General features: G+C 39.1%; 1 protein-coding gene and 1 long non-coding RNA gene across 2 annotated transcripts in view; one reads left to right on the forward strand and one right to left on the reverse strand.

The window, feature by feature from the left end:
- Nucleotides 1–21,353, forward strand: part of AEN (apoptosis enhancing nuclease) — an 83,906-nt gene that overhangs the window by 34,922 nt on the left and 27,631 nt on the right. The window lies entirely within an intron of this gene.
- On the reverse strand, nucleotides 1,235–21,157 carry LOC129393951 (uncharacterized). Its single transcript, XR_010109986.1, has 3 exons — nucleotides 21,026–21,157; nucleotides 18,991–20,939; nucleotides 1,235–2,748 (listed from the first exon to the last, which is right to left on the reverse strand). It is a non-coding gene; the product is annotated as an uncharacterized LOC129393951 (long non-coding RNA).

Below are 21,353 nucleotides of genomic sequence, written 5' to 3' on the forward strand. Positions count from 1 at the left end.
AATAGAACAATGGAACAGCATAGAGAGCCCCAAAATAGACCCACATATATTTAGTCAGCTGACCTTTGACAAAGGGGCAAAGGCAATACAGTGGAACAAAGATAGGCTTTTTGACAAATGGTGATGGAAAAAATGGGCATCCACTGCAAAAAAAAAAAAAAAAAAAAAAAGTGAATTTAGACACAGATCTTATACCCGTCACAAAAATTAACTCAAAATATATCACAGACCTAAATATAAAATGCAAAACTATAAAACTCCTAGAAGATAACATAGTAGAAAACCTTTATGACCTTGGACATGGTGAGGTCATGGTGATGACTTTTTAGATACAACACCAAAGGCACAATTCATAAAATAATTCACTGTGGCCGGGCACAGTGGCTCACACCTGTAATCCCAGAACTTTGGGAGGCCAGGGCAGGTGGATCACGAGGTCAGGGATTTGAGGCCAGCCCAGCCAACATGGTGAAACTCCGTCTCCACCAAAGATACAAAAAATTAGCTGAGCATGGTGGCGTGTGCCTATAATCCTGGCTACTCAGGAGGCTGAGGCAGAAGAATTGCTTGAACCCGGGAGGCGGAGGTTGCAGTGAGCTGAGATCGCACCATTGCACTCCAGCCTGGGCAACAGGGCGAGACTCCGTCTCAACAAAAAAGAAAAAAGAAAAAGGAAAAGAAATAATTGATAAGCCAGGCTTCATTAAAATTAGACATTTCTCCTCTGTCTAAAACACTGTTAGAAAATGGGAAGACAAGCCACAGGCTGGGAGAAAATATTTTTAAAAGACACATCTGATAATGGACTGTTATTCAAAATAGACCAAGAACTCTTAAAACTCAACAACAAGAAAGCAAACTGATTAAAAAATGGGCCGAAGATCTGAACAGACAATTCACCAAAGCAGACATACAGATGCCCAATACGCACATGAAAAGATTCTCCATATCCTATGTCATTGGGAAAGTACCAGTTAACACAGCGAGATACCACTGCATGTCTACGAGAATGACCAAAATCCATAACATGGAAAAAACAAATGCTGGTGAGGACATGGAGCAACATGAACTCTCATTCATTACTGGTGGTAATACAAAATGGTACAGGCACTTTGGAAGATGGTTTGGCAGTTTCTTACAAAACTAAACATATTCTTACCATATATCCAGCAATCATTTTCCTTACTATTTACCCAAAGGAGTTGAAAACTGATGAACAGACAAAAACCGGCACTCAGATGTTTATAGCAGCTTTATTCATAATTGACAAAACTTGGAAGCAACCAAGATGTCCTTCAGTAGGTGAAAGGATAAATAAACTGTGGTAGATCCAGACAAGGGAATATTATTTTGTACCAAATAATCAGGTGCTAAGAGGTGAGATATCAAGCTATGAAAAGACACAGAGAAACTTTAAATGTGTTTTACTAAGTGAAAGAAGCCAATCTGGAAAGGCTGTAGCCTTTTTATGTAGCCTATTGTAAGATTCCAACTGTATGACATTCTAGAAAAAGCAAAAATAGGAAGACAGCAAAAAGATCAGTGGTTGCCAGGAGTTAGGAAGGGAGGGGGGATGAATAGGTGGAGTACAGATTTTTAAGGCCAAGAAACTACTCTGTAGGGTACTATGATGGTGGATATATGCCACTATACATTTGTCCAAATCCATAAAATGTATAACATCGAGAGTGAACCCTAATGCAAACTGTGGACTTTGGGTGATAATGATGTGTCCATGTAGGTTCATCAATGTAACAAATGTATCACTCTGGTGTAGGATGTTGACAATGGGGGAAGGCTGTGCATGTGTTGGAGTAGGGAGTGTAATGGAAACTCTACTTTCTGCTCAAGTTTGCTGTGAACCTAAAACTGTTCTAAGAAAAAAATAAAGTCTATTTAAAAGGAAAAAAACAAATTTACTGTACATCTACTGCTAATTCTGAATTGTTGAATGGGGGCACTGTCAGGATAGTCACAGCAGGAGTCATCATCTCATCTTCTAAGACATTAATATAGGAAAAAAGAGGAAGCAGAAGGGACAGATCCAACTGTGTGTCCCTGTGTGCATATTTGACATAAATTGCAAACCTCCAGTTCACCCCTTGGCCTCCTGCAGTCAAAAACTCATGAGGGTCACTCAGCCCCAGAGCCTGGAGCAACAAGACATTTTTTACAGGGAGGAAATGTTATTTTAGAATGAAATCCTAGCCAAGGCTGCTGGGGGCTGTAAAAACAAACCCATGAAACCAAGGGTCCTTGGAGCACTTAACAAGATTTCCACCTGATGATAGGAAAACAATTTTATTGAGACTTCCCCCAGGAAATTGGTTTCTCCCAGTCAAGTTGAAAGGCTGAGATCATCTTAGTAATGACAGTGAGGACTAGAAGCAGTCCATCTTCTTTTGACAGTGCTGCATCTCCTGTGCATATTAATTAACTCATCAATTACCTTACCCAGGGTAGGAGAAGCTGAGCCGCTCACAGGCGAGTCTCACAGGGCAGGTCTTCTTGTCCCAGGAATGTCAAGAGCTCATCTTTATCTTCTCTCAAATGATGTGCTTCAGTGACTAACTGATGACTCCTACAAGCTGTTTTCAGTTGCTGCCTCTGGCATTTTCCTCTGAAAGGCTAGTCTGATGGATAGTATGGTAGACTGCCAAAACAGTGATTTATGTTCATGGTGAAACCAGGACCTTCTTGCTCCCCCTTCCTGGGCAAGTGGCCTTTATCTACATGGTTTAGAACACCCTGGGGAAATATGAAGAGGAAATTGAGTACCTTTTCTTTATCTATAACCTAATTCAAAATTAGTGTGAGCTGTAGTTGTAAATCTCAGATTGATCTGTCCTTAGCTCATTATTTCTTTTTTTTGCCATTTCATTTTACATGATAACAAAAGTATCATGCATTAAGAAGAATTTATAGTTTGCAAAGTGCTCTCTTGTGTATGAGTATATTTGATTCTCACCAAAACCCTATCAGATAGAAAAAGAAGGGTCACCATTCCCCTTTGAGTAAGGAGAACCTACGCGACAGAGGTTAAAGGACTCCCCAGTATCAAACATCAATTTCTACTGTCAAACAAAACCAAGATTGTATTTACTTTTTAGAATAAATTATTAAATATTTCAAAGATATATAAAATACAGAAAATATGAAAAGAGAGCCACATGTCTACTTCTCAGTTTTAACAACTATTAATGTATTTGCTTCAGATGCTTTTTAGCAAAAGATAAAACAATACAAATACAGTTGTCAGTCCAGGCGCAGTAGTTCACATCTGTAATCCCAGCCCTTTGGAGGCTGAGGTGGGCGGATCACTTGAAGTCAGGAATTCGAGACCAGCCTGGCCAACATGAGGAAACCCTGTCGCTACTAAAAATACAAAAATTAGCCGGGTGTTGTGGTGCATGCCTGTAATCCCAGCTATTCAGGAGGCTGAAGCAGGAGAATCGCTTGAATCCAGGAGGCAGAGATTGCAGTGACCTGAGATCGTGCCACTGCACTCCAGCCTGGGTGACAGAGTGAGACTCCATCTCAAAATAAATAAATAAATATAAAAAAATAAAAAATAAAACAATACAAATACAGTTGTCGCCATCCCATTTCTTCCCTTCCCTGCCAGAGGTGATTACTTTCCTGAAGTTGATACATATCCTTCAATCCATGTTATTAAACATTTATTTCAGGCTGGGTGAAGTGGCTCACGTCTATAATCCTACGACTTTGGGAGGCTGAGGGAGGAGGATTGCTTGAGCCCTGCAGTTCCAGACCAGCCTGGGCAACATAGCAAGACCTTGTCTCTACAAAAAAATTAAAAAATTGAGGTGGAGGATCGCTTGATCCTAGGAGGTTGAGGCTGCAATGAGCCATTATCGAGTCACTGCACTCCCTCCTGGATGACAGAGAGACTCTGCCTCAAAACAACAACCACAACAACAAAAAGCCAAACAAAAATAACAACAAATTTACTTCATCTGTATTTACCTATAACAATCTGTATTAGTATCATGCTTTACTTTGTTTTACTTTTGTGTATTCACATGATAGTTTGTGAATCTTTTTATAACTTTTTTTTTCTCACCAAACATAAGTTTCTAGATGTCCAACTGGATACATGTAGAGCTGCAAGTTAATTGATCAATATATTTTTTCACTGAATTATAGTATGTTATTACATAAATAGACCACAGTTTATTTATCCATTTTCTTATCAATGGATATTTAAGCTGTTTCTACGTCTTACTATTTCCAAGTAGTGCTGCAGTGAACATTCTTGTTCATGGCAAATTATTCGTGGTGACAATGTCTAAAAACTTCTTTAGGGTATGTACCTAGAAAAAGAGTTGTTGGGTCGGTTGAAGGGTATGCACACCTTGAAATTTATTAGATATTGCCAAATTATTCTCCAAAGTGATGGTAGCAATTTATACTTCCAATAGGGATGTCTAAGAATTCCTGTTTCCTCACGTTTTTACTAACAATTGGTGAAAATTCAACACTTGGTGAATTATTAGTCCTGTTAATTTTCCCAACTTGATGGGTGTGATTGGTTGTTATAATTGTTATAATTTGCATTGCTCAGAATGGCCATAATTAAAAAATAAAAAAACAGAAGATGTTGGTGTGGATGTAGTGATCAGGGAATACTTCTACACTGCTGGTGGGAATGTAAATTAGTACAGTCACTATGGAAACCGTGTGGAGATTCCTTAAAGAACTAAAAGTAGAACTACCATTTGATCCAGCAATCCCACTGCTGGGTATCTACCCAGAGGAAAAGAAGTCATTATACAAAAAAGATACTTGCACACGCATGTTTATAGCAGCACAATTCACAATTGCATAATCATGGAACCAACCCAAATGCCCATCAATCAACAAATGGATAAAGAAACTGTGAGATTTATATATATATATATATATATATATATATAATGGAATACTACTCAGCCATAAAAAGGAATGAATTAACAGCATTTGCAGTGACCTGGATGAGATTGGAAACTATTATTCTAAGTGAAGTCACTCAGGAATGGAAAACCAAACATCGTATATTCTCACTGATACGTGAGAGCTTAGCTATGAGGATGCAAAGGCATAAGGATACAATGGACTATGGGGACTTGTGGGGGAAGGGTGGGAAGGGGCAAGGGATAAAAGACTACAAATAGGGGGCCAGGTGTGGTGGCTCACGCCTGTAATCCCAACACTTTGGGAGGCCGAGGCAGGAGGATCACCTGAGGTTGGGAGTTCAAGACCAGCCTGACCAACATAGAGAAACCCCATCCCTACTAAAAATACAAAATTAGCCAGGTGTGTTAGAACATGCCTATAATCCCAGCTACTCAGGAGGCTGAGGCAGGAGAATCGCTTGAACCCGGGAGGCAGATGTTGCGGTGAGCCGAGAAGGAGCCGTTGCACTCCAGCCTGGGCAACGAGCAAAACTCTGTCTCAAAAAAAAAAAAAATAGGGTGCAGTGTATACTGATTGGGTGATGGGTGCACCAAAATCTCACAAATCACCACTAAAGAACTTACTCGTGAAACCAAACACCACCTATACTCCAATAACCTATGAAAAAAAGGTTAAAAATAATAATAATTTGCATTGTCCTCATGATTAGTCAAATTGCGCTTCAATCACTAGTTTATTGGCCGCTTGAGTGTCCTTTTCTGTGGATTTCTTGGTCACAACCTTTCAATTTTCAATATTTTTTGTCTTTTTCTTATTAATTTATATAAGTGCTTTAAGTATTCTAGATATTAATTCTTCGTTGATCATATGCTTGTAAATATCTTTTCCATCCTAAACTTGATTTTACTTAATTTATGTCTTTTGCCTCTGCTTAAATTTTTAAGTTTAATGTTAATTAAATTTATCTTTTTATTTGTGCTTTTTGTGACTTGTTTAAGAAATAATTCATTGTCCTGAGGTCATAAAAATATTCTCCTATATATTTTCCTGTTCTAAAAGTTTTTTACATTTTGTCTTTACTCCAAAATGTGAATTTATTTTGGGGTATGGTATGAGGTTAGAAACTTACTTTATTTTCCATGTAAATGTTTCAATTGCCAAACGTCCATAGACCAGTTTTCCACCAGACATGGGTCTGTTTCTGGGCTTTTCATTGTACTGTGTTAGTCTATTTTACTATCTCTATGGCTATTCTACATAGTATTAATTGCTATCGTTTTATGATAAACCTTGTTATTTGGTAGGGAGATCTCTCTACTTCCTTCTCGTGATTCTCTTGGCTATTCTTAGCTCTTTGTCCTCATATAATGTTTAAAATCAATTTGTCAAGTTCACATACACAATAAAAGCCCTGGCTTTCTATTAGAATTGCAATAAATTTATAAATTCATTTAGGACAATTAACATTGTAATGTAATTGCCATCATCCACAAATATGCAATTCCTCTCCATTTATGTAGATCTTCTTTTACGGCCTTCAATAAAATTTTAGAATCTCCTCAATCAGTAGCAAATCATTGTTAGATTTATTGCTAGTTACCTAAGAGTTCTTTTCTTTTTTTTTTTTTTTTTTTTTTTGTGACAGAGCCTCACTCTGTCGCCCAGGCTGGAGTGCAGCTGTGCCACCTCAACCTCCCAAGTAACTGGAACCAAAGGCATTCATCACCATGCCTGGCTAATTTTTTTGTTTGTTTGTTCGTGGTTTTTTTCTTTTTTTTTTTTTTTCCATGGAAACGGGGTCCCACCATGTTGCCCAGGCTAATCATAAACTCCTGAGCTCAAGCAATCTTCCTGCCTCGGCCTCCTAAACAGCTGGGATTATAGGCATGAGCCACTACCCTCAGCCTTTTTCTTGATATTGTAAGTTAATTTATTAAGTTATCTTTTTAATTAGGTGTTGCTCAGGAACGCTATTGATTTTTTCAAATTGAGAAATAATTCACATAGTATAAAATTCACCTTTTTAAATTATACAGTTTAGTGGTTTTAATATATTCACAAGGTTGGCCAAACACCACTGCTAATTCCAGTACATTTTTATCATCCCGAAAAGAAATCCTGTAACCCGGAGCTGTCACTGCCCGTGTCCTCTTCATCCTAGTCCCTGAAAACCACTTATCTTCTTCCTATAGATTTGACTATTCTGAGAAATAATTTCACATAAATGAAACCATACAGTATGTGGCCTTTTGCATCTGGCTTCTTTCTCTTAGTATAATACTTTCAGATTTCATCCATGTTGCAGCATGTATCAGAACTTCATTCCTTTTCATGGCTGAGTAATATTTCATTATCAGGATAAATATTTGCTTGTCCATGTATTAGCTGAGGGACATTTGAATTGTTTCCACTTTGGGCTATTATAAATAATGTTGCTATGAACATTTGTGTGCAAATTTTTGTATAATATATATTTTCAGTTATCTTGGGTGTGTACCTAAGGGTGGAATAGTTGGGTCATATGGCAACTCTAGTTAACATTTCCAAAGTGGCTACACCATTTTACATTCTCACCAAGCAATAACTGAGGGTTCTAGTTTCTCCACGACTTCACCCACACTTGTTATTGTCCTTTTTAAAAAACTATAGCCATTCCAGTGGGTTTATCTCATTGTGGATTTGATTTGCATTCCCTAATTAATAGTGATGTTGACCATCTTTTCATGTACTTGTTGGCCATTTGTGTATCTTATTTGGAGAACTGTATATTCAAATCCTTTGCACATTTTAATTGGATTGTCCTTGTGTTATTGAGTTGTAAGAGTTCTTTTTTAGTCCTGGATCCTAGACCCTCATCAGATATATGATTTTCAAATATTTTTTCCCATTCTGTAAGTTATCTATTCATTTTTCTTGGTAGTGTCCTCAAAACACGAAAGTTTTTAATTTTTATTAATTCCAATATTTTATTTGGTTGCTTGAGCTTTAAAAGTTATGTTTAAGAAACCATTGCATAACCCAAGTTTACAAGCACTTACACCTATGTTTTTTTCTAAGAGTTCTGTGATTTTAGCTCTTATATTTAGGTCTTTGATCCATTTTGAGTAAATTTGTGTATATGTGTGAACTACAGGTCCAAGTTTATTCTTTTGCATATGAATATCCAGTTGTCCAGCACTATTTATTGAAGAGACTCTTCTTCTCCCACCAGATTGAATTGGTATCCTTGTTGAAAATCAATTAACTATAGATGTATGAGTTTATCTCAGGACCCTCAATTTTATTCTGTTGATCTATATGTTTACCCTCCTGCCAGTACCACACAGTCTTGATTACTCTAGTTTTGCATTAAGTTTTGAAATTATGAAGTTTGAGTCCTTCAACTTTATTTTTCATTTTAGATAGTGTTTTGGCTACTCTGGGTCTCTTGCATTTCTATATGAATTTTAGGACCAGCATGTCAATTTGTGCAACAACAAAACAAGAAGCAGCAGGAATTTTGATATTGTGTTGGGATTTAGGATTGTATCCACTCTACATGTCAATCTAGGGAGTATTGTCATCTTAACAATAAGTTTGCCAGTACATGAACATGGGATATGTTTCCATTTATTTAGATGTTTTGCTGAGACACTAATGACATCTAAAAGGAAGAAAGAATTTATTTCAGCAATGCTTTGTAGTTTTCAATGTACAAGTCTTGCATGCGCTGCTTTCATTAAATTTATTCCTAAGTATTTTATTCTTTTGATGCTATTACAAATGGCATTGTTTTCTTGATTTCACTTTCAGATTATCCATTGCTAGTGTATAGAACTAGAACTGATTTGTATATTTTGTATGTCCTGCAAACTTGATGAATTTATTAGCTCTAATAGTTTCTTTTGTGGATTCCTTAGTATTTTCTATATACAAAACCAGGTCATCTGCAAACAGAGAAATTTTACTTTTTCCTTTCAAATCCTTTTCTTTCTTTTCCTTGACTAACAACCCTGGACAGAACCTCCACTACAATATTGAATAGAAGTGATGAGAATGTACATTCTCTTCTTGTTCCCGATCTAAGGGGAAACTTTTCCTTTCACCATTTGAAATATGTTGTTAGTTACGGATTTTTTGTAGATGCCTTATATCAGGTTTAGGAAGTGCCTTTCTATTCCTACATTGTTGAGGGTTTTTTTTTTCTTTTTCTTTTCTTTCTTTTTTCTCGAGACAAGGTCTGACTCTGTCACCCAGGCTGGAGTGCAGTGGTGTGAGCTTGGTTCATTGCAGCCTGGACCTCCTGCGTTCAAAAAATCCTCCTGCCTCAGCTTCCAGAGCTGCTGGAACTACGGGCATGTGCCACCACACATGGCTAATTTTCAAAATTTTTTACAGAGGCAGGATCTCGTCATGTTTCCCAGTCTGGTCTTTAACTCCTGGGCTCAAGCAATACTCCCACCTCACCCTCCCAAAGTGCTAGGTTTACAGGTGTGAGTCACCACTTCCTGCCTATTGAGTGTTTTTATCATGAAAATGTGTTAGATTTTGTCAAAAGCTGTTTCTTGTCTGGATTGAGTTGATGGTCTGGATTTTGTCATTTATTCTATTAATACAAAGTGTTATTTTGATTGATTTCCAGATTTTAAAACAACCTTTCATTCCTGGGATAAATCGCTTTTGATCATGATGTATAATCCTTTTGATATATTTATGGATTTAGTTTTCTAATATTTCAGCAAGGACTTTTTCATTTATATTCATAAAGGCTGTTGGTCTGTAGTATTCTCCTCTTGTGATATCTTTGTCTGGTTTTGATATCAGGGTAAAAAGAGTTTGGAAATGTTTCCTACTGTTTTATTTTTTGGAAGAGTTCATGAAAGATTGGTGTTAATTCTTTTTGAAATGTTTGGTACAATGCAACAGCGAAAACATCTGGCCTTGTGCGTTTCTTTGTGGGAAGTTTTTTGATTACTGATTCAATCTCTTTACTTGTTATGATCTGTTCAGATTTTCTATTTCTTCTTGAGTCAGTTTCAGTAATTTTTGTGTTTCTAGGAATCTGCCAATTGCATGTAAGTTATCTGTCAGTGTTCGATTATTCATATTCATATTCTCCTATAATGTTATTTACTTTGTAAGATTGGTAGTAATGTTTCCTCTTTCACTCCTGATTCTTAAGTCATTTGAATCCTCTGTTTTTTTCTTCATCAATCTAACTAGAAGGCTTAATTTCAGTGTCATTGATTTTCTCAATTGTGCTATTGATTTTTGAACACTGATACTGTCGAAAAAACTTATTACCTTATAGCATTTATCTGTAGGTTTTCTTACATTTTCTAGTAAAAGCACATTATCTGAAATGACAACTTGGGATCTTCATAGTCACATCCAGTAGCATGTTGATTACAGTTACATTCCTGACTTCAAAGAGAATGTTTCTCATATTCCAATGTTAAGTGTGATACTAACTGTGAATAGATATCTTTTATTAAGGAGAGGCAATTTCCTTTCATTCCAGATTGGCCAAAGGTTTTATCTTAAATCAATATTGAATCTTAGCAAATGCTTTCTAGATTTATTTAGTGCTTTTATTTTTTCTTTTAATCTATTAAAGTCAAGCTAATTTACATGAATAGATTTCTTTTTTCTCTTTTTCTTTCTTTCTTTCTTTTTTTTTTTTTTTTTTTGAGATGGAGTTTCGCTCTTGTTGACCAGGCTGGAGTGCAATGGCATGATCTCGGCTCACCGCAACCTCCGCCTCCCGGGTTCAAGCAATTCTCCTGCCTCAGCCTCCGAGTACCTGGGATTACAGGTGCCTGCCACCACGCCTGGCTAGTTTTTGGTTTTTAGTAGAGATGGGGTTTCTCCATGTTGGTCAGGCTGGTCTCGAACTCCTGACCTCAGGTGATCCACCTGCCTCGACCTCCCAAAGCTGGGATTACAGGCGTGAGCCACCATGCCCGGCCGAATAGATTACTAAATGTTAAAAAGTCTTAGAATCCTGGCCGGGTGCGGTGGCTCACCCCTGTAATCCCAGCACTTTGGGAGGCCAAGGCAGGTGGATCACAAGGTCAGGAGATCGAGACCATCCTGGCTAACGCGGTGAAACCCCATTTCTACTAAAAATACAAAAAAATTAGCCGGGTGTGGTGGCTGGCGCCTGTAGTCCCAGCTACTCTGGAGGCTGAGGCAGGAGAATGGCGTGAACCCAGGAGGCAGAGCTTGCAGTAAGCCGAGATCGCGCCACTGCACTCCAGCCTGGGCGACAGAGCAAGACTCCATCTCAAAAAAAAAAAAATTCTTAGAATCCTAGGATAAGACTTATTTGCTTATTATGTGAATTTAGCTTACTAAAAATTTATTTAGGATGATTTATATTTATATTTATAAATAGATTGGCCTATACATTTCTTTCCAATATTTGTTGTGGTTTGTTGTTACTGTTTCTTTCTTTTTTCTTTCTTTTTTTTTTTTTTTTTTTTTTTTTTTTTTTTTTTTTTTTGCATTGTAACATAAAGATAATCTGTTCCTCAAAGTTATGGTAGAATTTGTGTATAAAACAATCTGAAACGACGATTTGTGTATTTTAGGACAGAGGGTGCTACACTTTTATTAAGATTTACCAATTTAATTGTTATAGGTCTATTAAGCTTGTCTATATCTGCCAGGTGCAGTGGCTCACGCTTATAATTCCAACCCTTTGGGAAGTCGAGGCGGGCAGATTGCTTGAGCCCAGCAGTTCAAGACAAGCCTTGACAACATGGGGAAACTCCATCTCTACTAAACATTAGCCTGGTGTGGTGGCCTGCACCTGCAGTCCCAGCTACTCAGGAGGCTAAGGTGGAAAGATTGCTTGAACCCGGGAGGCAGAGGTTGCAGTGAGCTGAGATAGTGCAACTCTTTCTTTCTTTCTCCCTTCCCTTCCCTTCCCTTCCTTTCCCTTCCCTTTCCTTCCGTTCCCTTCCCTTCCCTTCCCCTCCCCTCCCCTCCCCTCCCCTCCCCTCCCCCCTCCCTCCCCTCCTCTTCCCTTCCCTCCTTCCCTCCCTCCTCCCTTCCTTCCTTCCTTTCAGAGATTGGGTGGGGGGGGGGGTGGTTCTCACTATGTTCCCCAGGCTGGTCTTGAACTCCTGGCCTCAAGCAGTCCTCCCTTCTAGGCCTCCCAAAGTGCTGGGATTACAGGTGTGAGCCACTGTGCCTCTGGCCTTTGTTGGCTCTTTGTTTTCTATTTTGTTAATCTTTATTGCTAACATTATTATATCTTCTTTTCTACTTTCTTGGAGTTTATGTTGTCTTTTTAGAAATTAACTGAATGATTAGCTTTGTACTTACTTAAAATCTTTCTTTTCTAATATATACATTTAACACTACAAATTTATCTCAAAGTACTATTTTTGCTGTATTCTGCAAGTTTGGGTAAATAGTGTTTTCATTGTTTTTTAGTTTGAACTATTTTTACATTTCCATTTTTAATTTTGTTTTATTCTTAAGTATTTAGAAAGGTGGGGTTTTATTTTGTTTGTTAGTTTTTCCTTAGTCATTTCTTTGTTTTATTTGTGGTTTGTATTTTAGCTTTCAAATATATGGGTTCCTTTGGTTATTTTTTAATTTAATTTTTATTTTTTTTGTTTCCTACACAACACTGATGTACCTTTGCTTATATTTTCAGTGTTGAGTTCTGCTTTTAATATTGATTTCTGGTTTTATCTAAATGATATTGATTCTTCAGTATTTTTTGAGATTTTCTTTATGAGGTAGTATTTAACAATTTTTATAAATATTCCACGTGTGCCTGAAAAGGATATGCATTCTTTATTTGTTGAGTGCAGATGCACACACATACACACACAAATAGAGGGATGGGGAATCAATTTACTGATTGTATAGTTAAAATTGTCTGTATTCGTACAGATACTCAAAATATCTTAATGCTTCATCCGTCAGTTTCTGATACAGGTGTACTAAAATATCTCAATATAATTAATTGTAGGTGGTTTTGGTTTATTTCTCTATACAAACCTGCCTTTTTTTCTTTTTCTTTCTTTCTGTCTTTCTTTTTTTTTTTTTTTTTTTTTTTTTTTTGGTAGAGATGGGGTCTCACTATGTTGCCCAGGCTGGTTTTGAACTCCTGGTCTCAAGCAATCCTCCCACCTCAACCTTCCAAAGTGTAGGAATTACGGGTACAAGGCATTGCACCCAGCCTTGTTTTTTATATTTTGATGCTGTGTTGTTCAATGTATTCAGGCTCAGAATTGTTATACCTTCCTGGCCAATTACTCTCTTTATCATTAATATCATTATAACATGTTCCTATTTAATGCTTTTCACTTCAAATTCTACATTAACTATTATACAAGGTTGGTTTGGGGTAGTATTGTCTAGAATATTTTTTCTTAACTCTTGATGTTCAAGGTCTGTGTCCATTTGATTATGTATATCTTTCACAATTGGGGTATAGCTGAATTTTTAAATGTCCAAAAATCTCTGTCTTTTGACTGAAACATAGTACATTTAAATTTATTATGATTAGTAATATTAAAATTATTTCTGCCATTGCATTTGTTTTCTATTTACCTTGGGCTTTTTCTTCTCCTTTTCTTTTTCCTTTCCAAACTTCTACTTGATTAATCTCATTTTCTTCATTCTTTTTCTCTACTAATTTGGAAGTTAAACTTATAATTTTTATCATTTTAGCTGTTTTCTTAGCATATTAACATGTACACCTGATTAAGCACAATATAGTTAATATTTGTAAAACATACTGGAATAAAACAAAGAAAATTTAGAACTGAAGCTCTACAAGCCATTTTTAATGTGGTCTATACAATATTGGTTCACCAAAATGTATTGATACTTATTGTCTCATTTTTGACTCCACCTTCCAAATTAGACATCAGTATTATTGTATTTTATAGTCGGTGCTCTTGGGATTTATCAACATATTTTCCCATTTCTATTCTCACTGTTGCTCCTTTTATCTCATTATTTCCTTTTGAGTTCAATTTCATTGCTATCAAAGCCCATCCTTTTGTGTCTTACAGTGAAAAAGAGTGTTGAACTTTCTATAGTTTTAGGTCATTTAAAATAGTCTATATTTCAAATTCACTCTGAAGAGTAGTTTAATTAGGTACGGAGTTCTGTGTTGACATTTCACAGCAGCATTTTGAAGATGTCGTCTTGATCTTAATTTTAGCTAGTGAAAACCAATAACAATTCATCTATTGTTTCTTATTAGGAAATATTAAATGAGATACTCGATATCTCATAAGACTGGAATCATACGGCATTTGTCTTTTTGTGACTGGCTTATTTCACTTAGCATAATGTCCACAATGTTCATTCTTATTTTTGCCTGTGTCAGAATTTCCTTCCTTTATAAGGCTGAGTAATATTCCATTATATATGCCTACCACATTTTGCTTATTCATTCAGCCATCAGTAGACACTTGAGCTGCTGCCCTCTTTTTTCTTTCTCTCTTTCTTTCCTTCCTTTCTTTCTTCCTTCCTTCCTTCCTTTCTTCCCTTCTTTCTTTCTTTCTATTTATTTATTTATTTATTTATTTATTTATTTATTTTATTTATTTATATTTTGTCAGGGTCTCACTCTGTTGCCCAGGCTGGAGCACAGTGACATCATCTTGGCTCACTGCAACCTCTGCCTCCTAGATTCAAGTGATCCTCCCACCTCAGCCTCCTAAGTAGCTGGGACTACAGGCACATCCCTCCACGCCCAGCTAATTTTTATATTTTTTTGGTAGAGGCAGGGTTCCTCCATGTTGCCCAGGCTGGTCTCAAACTCCTGGGCTCAAGCAATCTGCCTGCCTGGGCCTCCCAAAGTGCTGAGATTAGAGGTGTGAGCTGTCGTGCCTGGCCTCCATCTTTTGGCTATTGTGAATGGTGGTATACAAACATGGGTCTACAAATATAGAATCACCTCCTTTCTAACTTTAAAGGCCGGGCGCGGTGGCTCACGCCTGTAATACCAGCACTGTGGGAGGCCAAGGTCGGGGGATCACGAGGTCAGGAGACCAAGACCATCCTGGCTAACATGGTGAAACCCCATCTCTACTAAAAATACAAAAAATTAGCTGGGCGTGGTGGCACGTGCCTGTAGTCCCAGCTACTCAGGAGGCTGAGGCAGGAGAATCGCTTGAACCCAGGAGGTAGAGGTTGCAGCGAGCCGAGATCTCGCCACTGCACTCCAGCCTGGGCAACAGGGCAAGACTCCTCCATCTCACGCACATACAAAAAATCCCCTAGGCTGGGTACAGCGGCTCACCACCTGTAATTCCAGCACTTTGGGAGGTTGAGACAGGAGGGTCACTTGAGCCCAAGAGTTCAAGACCAGCCTAGGCAACATACGGAGACTGCCCCTTCCTCTCTGCAAAAAAATTAAAAATGAGCCAGGCATAGAGGCACAGGCCTGTGGTCCCAGCTATGCTGGAGGCTGAGGTGGGAGGATAACTTGAGCCCTGGAGGTTGAAACTGCAGTGGGCAGTGATTGTTCCACTGCATTCCAGCCTGGGTGACAGAGTGAGACTCTGTCTCAGGGAAAAAAAAAAAAAAAAAAAGAGTCTCCTTATCAGGTGCCAAGCACAGTGGTGTGTGCCTGTAATCCCAGCTACTTGGGAGGCTCAGGCAGAAGGATCACTTGAGCCCAGGAGTTCTGGACTGTAGTACACTATGATCACACCTGTGAATAGCCACTGCACTCCAGCCTGGGCAATGTAGCAAGACCCTACCCCCATCCCACCCCAGAAAATAAAATCTCCTGATCACTTAGAAGGGGAAGTCTCTACTTTCAATGGAAAATTTTAAGAGAGACTTTAAAATATCTCCTGATCACCTAATGTGCACAGTTTTTCACAGGTGGAGCAAATTATGAATTTATCATTTCTTAAGATGATTATATTATTTAAGAATAGCTCGGCCAGAGGCTCACGCCTGTAATCCCAGCACTTTGGGAGGCCGAGGCAGGCGGATCACGAGGGCAGGAGATCAAGACCATCCTGGCTAACACGGTGAAACCCCGTTACTAAAAATACAAAAAAAAATTAGCCGGGCATGGTGGCGGGCGCCTGTAGTCCCAGCTATTCGGGAGGCTGAGGCAGGAGAATGGCATGAACCCGGGAGGCGGAGCTGGCAGTGAGCCGAGATCGTGCCACTGCACTCCAGCCTGGAGGACAGAGCGAGACTCTGTCTCAAAAAAAAAAAAAAAAAAAAAAAAAAAGAATAGCTCTGTGTAACTTATAGAATTGCCCTGGTTACTTTGGCCATTAAAAGCATCACAGGAACCAAGATATTTATGATTCTCTATTATTGGATTTTAATTTCCTAGAGGTAAGTAGAGTCAAAATTCTAAAAGAACTTCTTTCTGAACTAGTGTCACTATATATTCACTATTGCCAAAATTATGTTTTCTTTTTCAAGAACAGCCTTCTCTGGTCTTCAGACATGACAAAATCCATCAGGTGCTTGGTTGGTCCTTGAAATTAAATTTTAAAGCTCTCTTGGTAATCTGGCAAAGGTTTAGAAATATTTGCTGCACAATTGGGATGAAAGATGAGAGGTCCAAAGTTTCTTAGAATGCCCGACATGTGTGGGAAGTGAGTGTGATGACTTCATTCAGTACACTGTTCTCTAATTCCACATTTGAGGTGTGTGGTTGTTGGCACAAGACAGGTGCCTCCTTAGCCAACCATAGCAAGCAAGTCTTTTAGCACCTGTAATCCAGTCTCCTTTCCAGAAAAGCTTCATTCTAAAATGTCAACCCATCTGGAAACTCAGTAATGTCTCCAAGATGCCTGACCCTCACAGAATCTTTTGACCTCTGGTCCATGGTTTGTCAATTCCAAGAAATGAATGCATGAGAATATTGAGGAAACTGGCAGTGTCCAGGTTTATCTTTATTTGGCTAATGGCGATGACAGTAAGGTCAGCTGAGCTGCCAATCTGTCCTCCAATTAAGTTCTAATCTGAAGAAGATTTGTTATCCATGATTAAACTCCCACTGTCCTATGAAAAGGGAGTGTCTAGAAGTCAAATTCAAGATGGATCCACCACTTATCAGCTGTGTGGCTTCTGGCACAGCACCTAAAGAATAAACAAACCTGGAGAAAATGACACCTATCTCACAGAGCTGTGATAATTAAATTTAAGGGGGGTTTTTTGGTAGTAGTTGCTATAAAGTTATGTAAAACATTGTGTTGGAGAGCATTGAAAAATGTGAAGTACTATTAAAAATGTAAAAGAAATATTATTGGTTTTATTATTATTTGAGGTGTGGAAGGAAGTGGCCAGAAAGTAGATACCAGGAACAGAAGCAAGCTTATTGAGGAGGAGGACAAGGGCAGCTGGGCTGATGATGTATCTGAGTTGAGTAAAAACCACATGCCACTTATCAGCTCTTTACAGATAAGGTCATACTCTCTCATGGTCACCTAATACCCCAGGCAAGATCTGCAGCAACCTGCACAGGTCTGAGACCCAGGCTCCACACCTGCTCTGATTATGCCCTTCTGGAACAGTGCCAGATAACGAATAGATGCCTAATAAATACCATCTACTCCCATATTTGTATCATACTATATTTTAATTATAGAAACTACCTAATCGTGTTTCAGAAAATTTGGAAAACATGATAAAAAGAAAACATTTAAAAGCCACCTGTGATCTCTTTAACAGAAACTTTATCATACTTTGATGTACTTCTGTTCTATTTTTTCTGTATGTGTGCTTTCTAAAGCCCTTACTTTAATGATATCTGTAAAGACAGTTCTATGTTCTGCTAATTTCCTTCCTTAACATTATGAGTATTTTCTTGGCTCATGTTTCAGCAAAAACATTAATTTTAGAGTTGGTAGAATATTCTATCCATTCAACAGATGATGTGCCAGTCTCCTATTGTTGGATATTATGTTGCTTCCATTTTAAAAAATATTAAACAATGTGACAACGGACACCTTTATGTATCTAGCATTTTCTGTATTGAATATTATTTTATTTATTTGAGACAGAGTTTCCCTCTTGTTGCCCAGGCTGGAGTACAATGGTGCCATCTTGGCTCACTGCAACCTCTGCCTCTCGGGTTCAAGTGATTCTCCTGCCTCAGCCTCCCAAGTAGCTGGGATTACAGGCACGTGCCACCACGCCCTGCTAATTTTGTATTTTTAGTAGAGACGGGGTTTCTCCATGTTGGTCAGGCTGGTCTTGAACTCCCGACCTCAGGTGATCCATCTGTCTCGGCCTTCCAAAGTGCTGTGATTACAGGCGTGAGCCACTGCACCAGCCCAAGATTATTTTATTAAGATATCCCAAAGAAAAACTGGTCCAAAGGGTGTGAACGTATTTGTGTTTATGACTTTTTTTTTTTTTTGTAGAGACAGGGTCCTGCTGTATTGCCCAGGCTGGTCACTATGACCCTTGATACAACTTGCAAAATTGCTTTCCAGTGAATTTAAGCAACTTGCAACCTCCACAGGTGTGAGCACTTATTTCACCATACCCTCTCCAACACTGGGAAGTAGGTTTTTAAATTTTTTGTTAATTCAGTATGTGGAAAATGGTACTCCACATTTTATAATTTACATTTCTATTTTAAATAAAGCAGAAAAATTCCAATTGTTTGTTTAACTTTGTTAAATTTTCTGTTTAACTGTTCATTTATTTTTTGTTTTTGGGGTGCATGTGTGTGTGTGTGTGTGTGTGTGTGTGAAGAGATAAGTTCTTTGTTGCCCAGGCTAGAGTGCAGTGGCACAATCATAGCTCACTACAGCCTTCAACTCCTTGGCCCAAGTGATCCTCCCACCTCAGCCTTCTGAGTAGCTGGGACTACAGGTGCATACCACCACACCCAGCTAACTCTCTTAACTATTTACTAAATAATTTTGATGACTCATATAAGGGAGACAGTGGGTCTTTCCAGCAGAAGGAGCACTGGGAACTCAAGGTGAATTAAACAGTCTGAGCTCTGCTTCTTTTTCTATAAAATGGTCAGCTTCTAGAATCAAGTGAGATACATCATGTAAAATACTCAGTGAAAAATTAGAAGTGCTTTATAAAGATAATGAATGGAGCATTAATAGTATTACTTACACTCCCTCTAGGGCCTAGAGCTCTAAGATTCACAAATGGAACGGCTGCAAGAAAAATGTCCTGTGTTAAGGAGACAGTCAGGCCAAAGACCAAACAGATTTTCACCAAGAGATAAATGCAGAATCTTTTCTCTGCCCTAATTTTTCTGAATAGGCTAAAAACAATCCATGTTGGCCAAGACTTGGAGTTGATCTAGTACAAAGTTACCTTGGCTTTCAACCAAAATTTTTCAGACACTTGGCTAAGAGAGCAAGTGCATATAAATAAGAACCTGTTTTTCCTTAGGGGGAAATCTACTGCTAATGGAAAAAGAAAATACCCCACTTCTGGCCGTGCGCAGTGGCTCATGCCTGTAATCCCAGCACTTTTGGGAGGCTGAAGCAGGCGGATCACAAAGTCAGGAGATCAAGACCATCCTGGCTAACACAGTGAAGCCCTATCTATACTAAAAATACAAAAAATTAGCCGGGCGTGGTGGCGGGCGCCTGTAGTCCCAGCTACTCTGGAGGCTGAGGCAGGAGAATCTCGTGAACCCGGGAGGCGGAGCTTGCAATGAGCCGAGATCGCACCACCGCACTCCAGCCTGGGCGACAGAGTGAGACTCCGTCTCAAAAAAAAAAAAAAAAAAAAAGGATAACCCCGCCTTCCATATTTTTGCATGTACAATATTCAAAATGCACATTTAATGAATGAACTGGTAAATGTGACTGTGTGAGAGAGTATGCTAAGACTCAACTATATGTCCCTGTTAGTGGTGCTTTTTACTTGTATGTTGGTTGGCTCATTGCATTCACAAGAATGTATTTTACAGCTGTATTCAGACTGCCAACCAGAAAATGCAAAACAGTGTTATGTTTACATAATAATGGGTGAGTCTGAGAGTAATTAAAATGTTTTCTTCTGTTATTTTTCCACGTATTTATGAATAAGATATTATTCCTTACATTTAAAAATGTAAAGGAAGTTCCATGTGATCAAATATCTGAGTGATAAATGAAAAATATGATTTTTTAAAATGTTTCTCAAATACCTGCATATTTTGAAATATGAAAATGAAAAATAAAAACAAAAAATAAAAACTCACCAGTCTGACTAGGAGGAAATATCCTGCTGCCTGTGTTGGCTGGATGTGGGCAGCACAGATATTTGTGTGTCCGTCCAGGGTTGGGCCTGCAGGGAACCAACCGGAGACAAAAAACAATTTTACTTTCCTTTTTTTTTTTTTTTTTTTTGAGATGGGGGTCTCACTGTGTTGCCTAGGCTGGTCTTGAACTCCTGGGCTCAAATGATCTTCCCACCTCCACCTCTTAAAATGCCTGGATTACAGATGTGAGCCACTGCTCTTGGCCACACTTTCCTCTTTACTATAGGAAAAAAACGTAAAAGGATAAGATTGATGATAAATGGGCTTGGTGATATTGACAAAAAGGGGAAGAGGGGCTACTTTTGCCTGGACCCCAGCCCTGTGTACACTGGTCAGGGCTTCTCCCTGCATGCAGAATGCCAGCCCCTATTCAAGAGACATGGAAAGGCCATGACAAGGATATTGTTTTAGAGAGAGGGAGAGAGAGGTGGAAAACCCAGATTTCTCTGTGAACTCTTCCAATCTTTTTGACAAGTACTTCAAATTTTTAAAATACTGTGGGAGCCTCACAAACATTTTTGTGTCCTGTCTGGTTCGTTGGTCGCCAGTTTGCGCCCCCTAGATGCGCACTGGATCGGTAGTGGGTTTGTCATTTTCTGAAGCTCTCACGGCTGCTTTGAAGCCTCAGTTTGTCCTGTGTGCAGGCGAGGACCCGGGCAGGTGGGTGAGTCCCGGTTGGGCGCTGCCTGGGTGTGCTCTGCTCCAGCATGCGTCGGTCGAGAGTGAGTGAGAACACATCTGTGAGCGGTCAGGTGAACCGGGTCTGACCTGCCCAGGTAAGGTGGTGGAAGAATAGGAAATGGCCCTGTGAAAAAGAAAATTTCTGCTAATTGCTCTCCAGACGCCTGCAGTCTCCCCCAGCCTCTTCTCTGGGACCGGGCAGCCACCCACCTGCTATGACCAGCCCGGGGAGGGGACGGGACTGGCTCTGGTGTCTCTTCTGGTCCGGGCACAACTGGATTCAGCACTAATGACGGACTCTACCCCAGCGGAGCGCTGGACCCTGGCAGGAGTAGCAGGCTGCCAGCTGCTGGCCCGCAGACCGGCACCCCCTCCCCCAAAGCGGTTGCCATGGCCACAGGGGACATTTGATGTGAAGCGCGGCTCCCCCCTCTCCACTCGCTTTCTCCGCTCGCCTTCAGGATGACGTCATGAACATCCGTGGCCCTGACAGGCCACCCGTGGGTTGGTCTCGGCTTTAAAGCAGCTGTTCTCCTCT

The sequence above is a fragment of the Pan paniscus genome, chromosome 16 (genome assembly GCF_029289425.2).
Source record: "Pan paniscus chromosome 16, NHGRI_mPanPan1-v2.0_pri, whole genome shotgun sequence".
Taxonomy (NCBI): domain Eukaryota; kingdom Metazoa; phylum Chordata; class Mammalia; order Primates; family Hominidae; genus Pan; species Pan paniscus.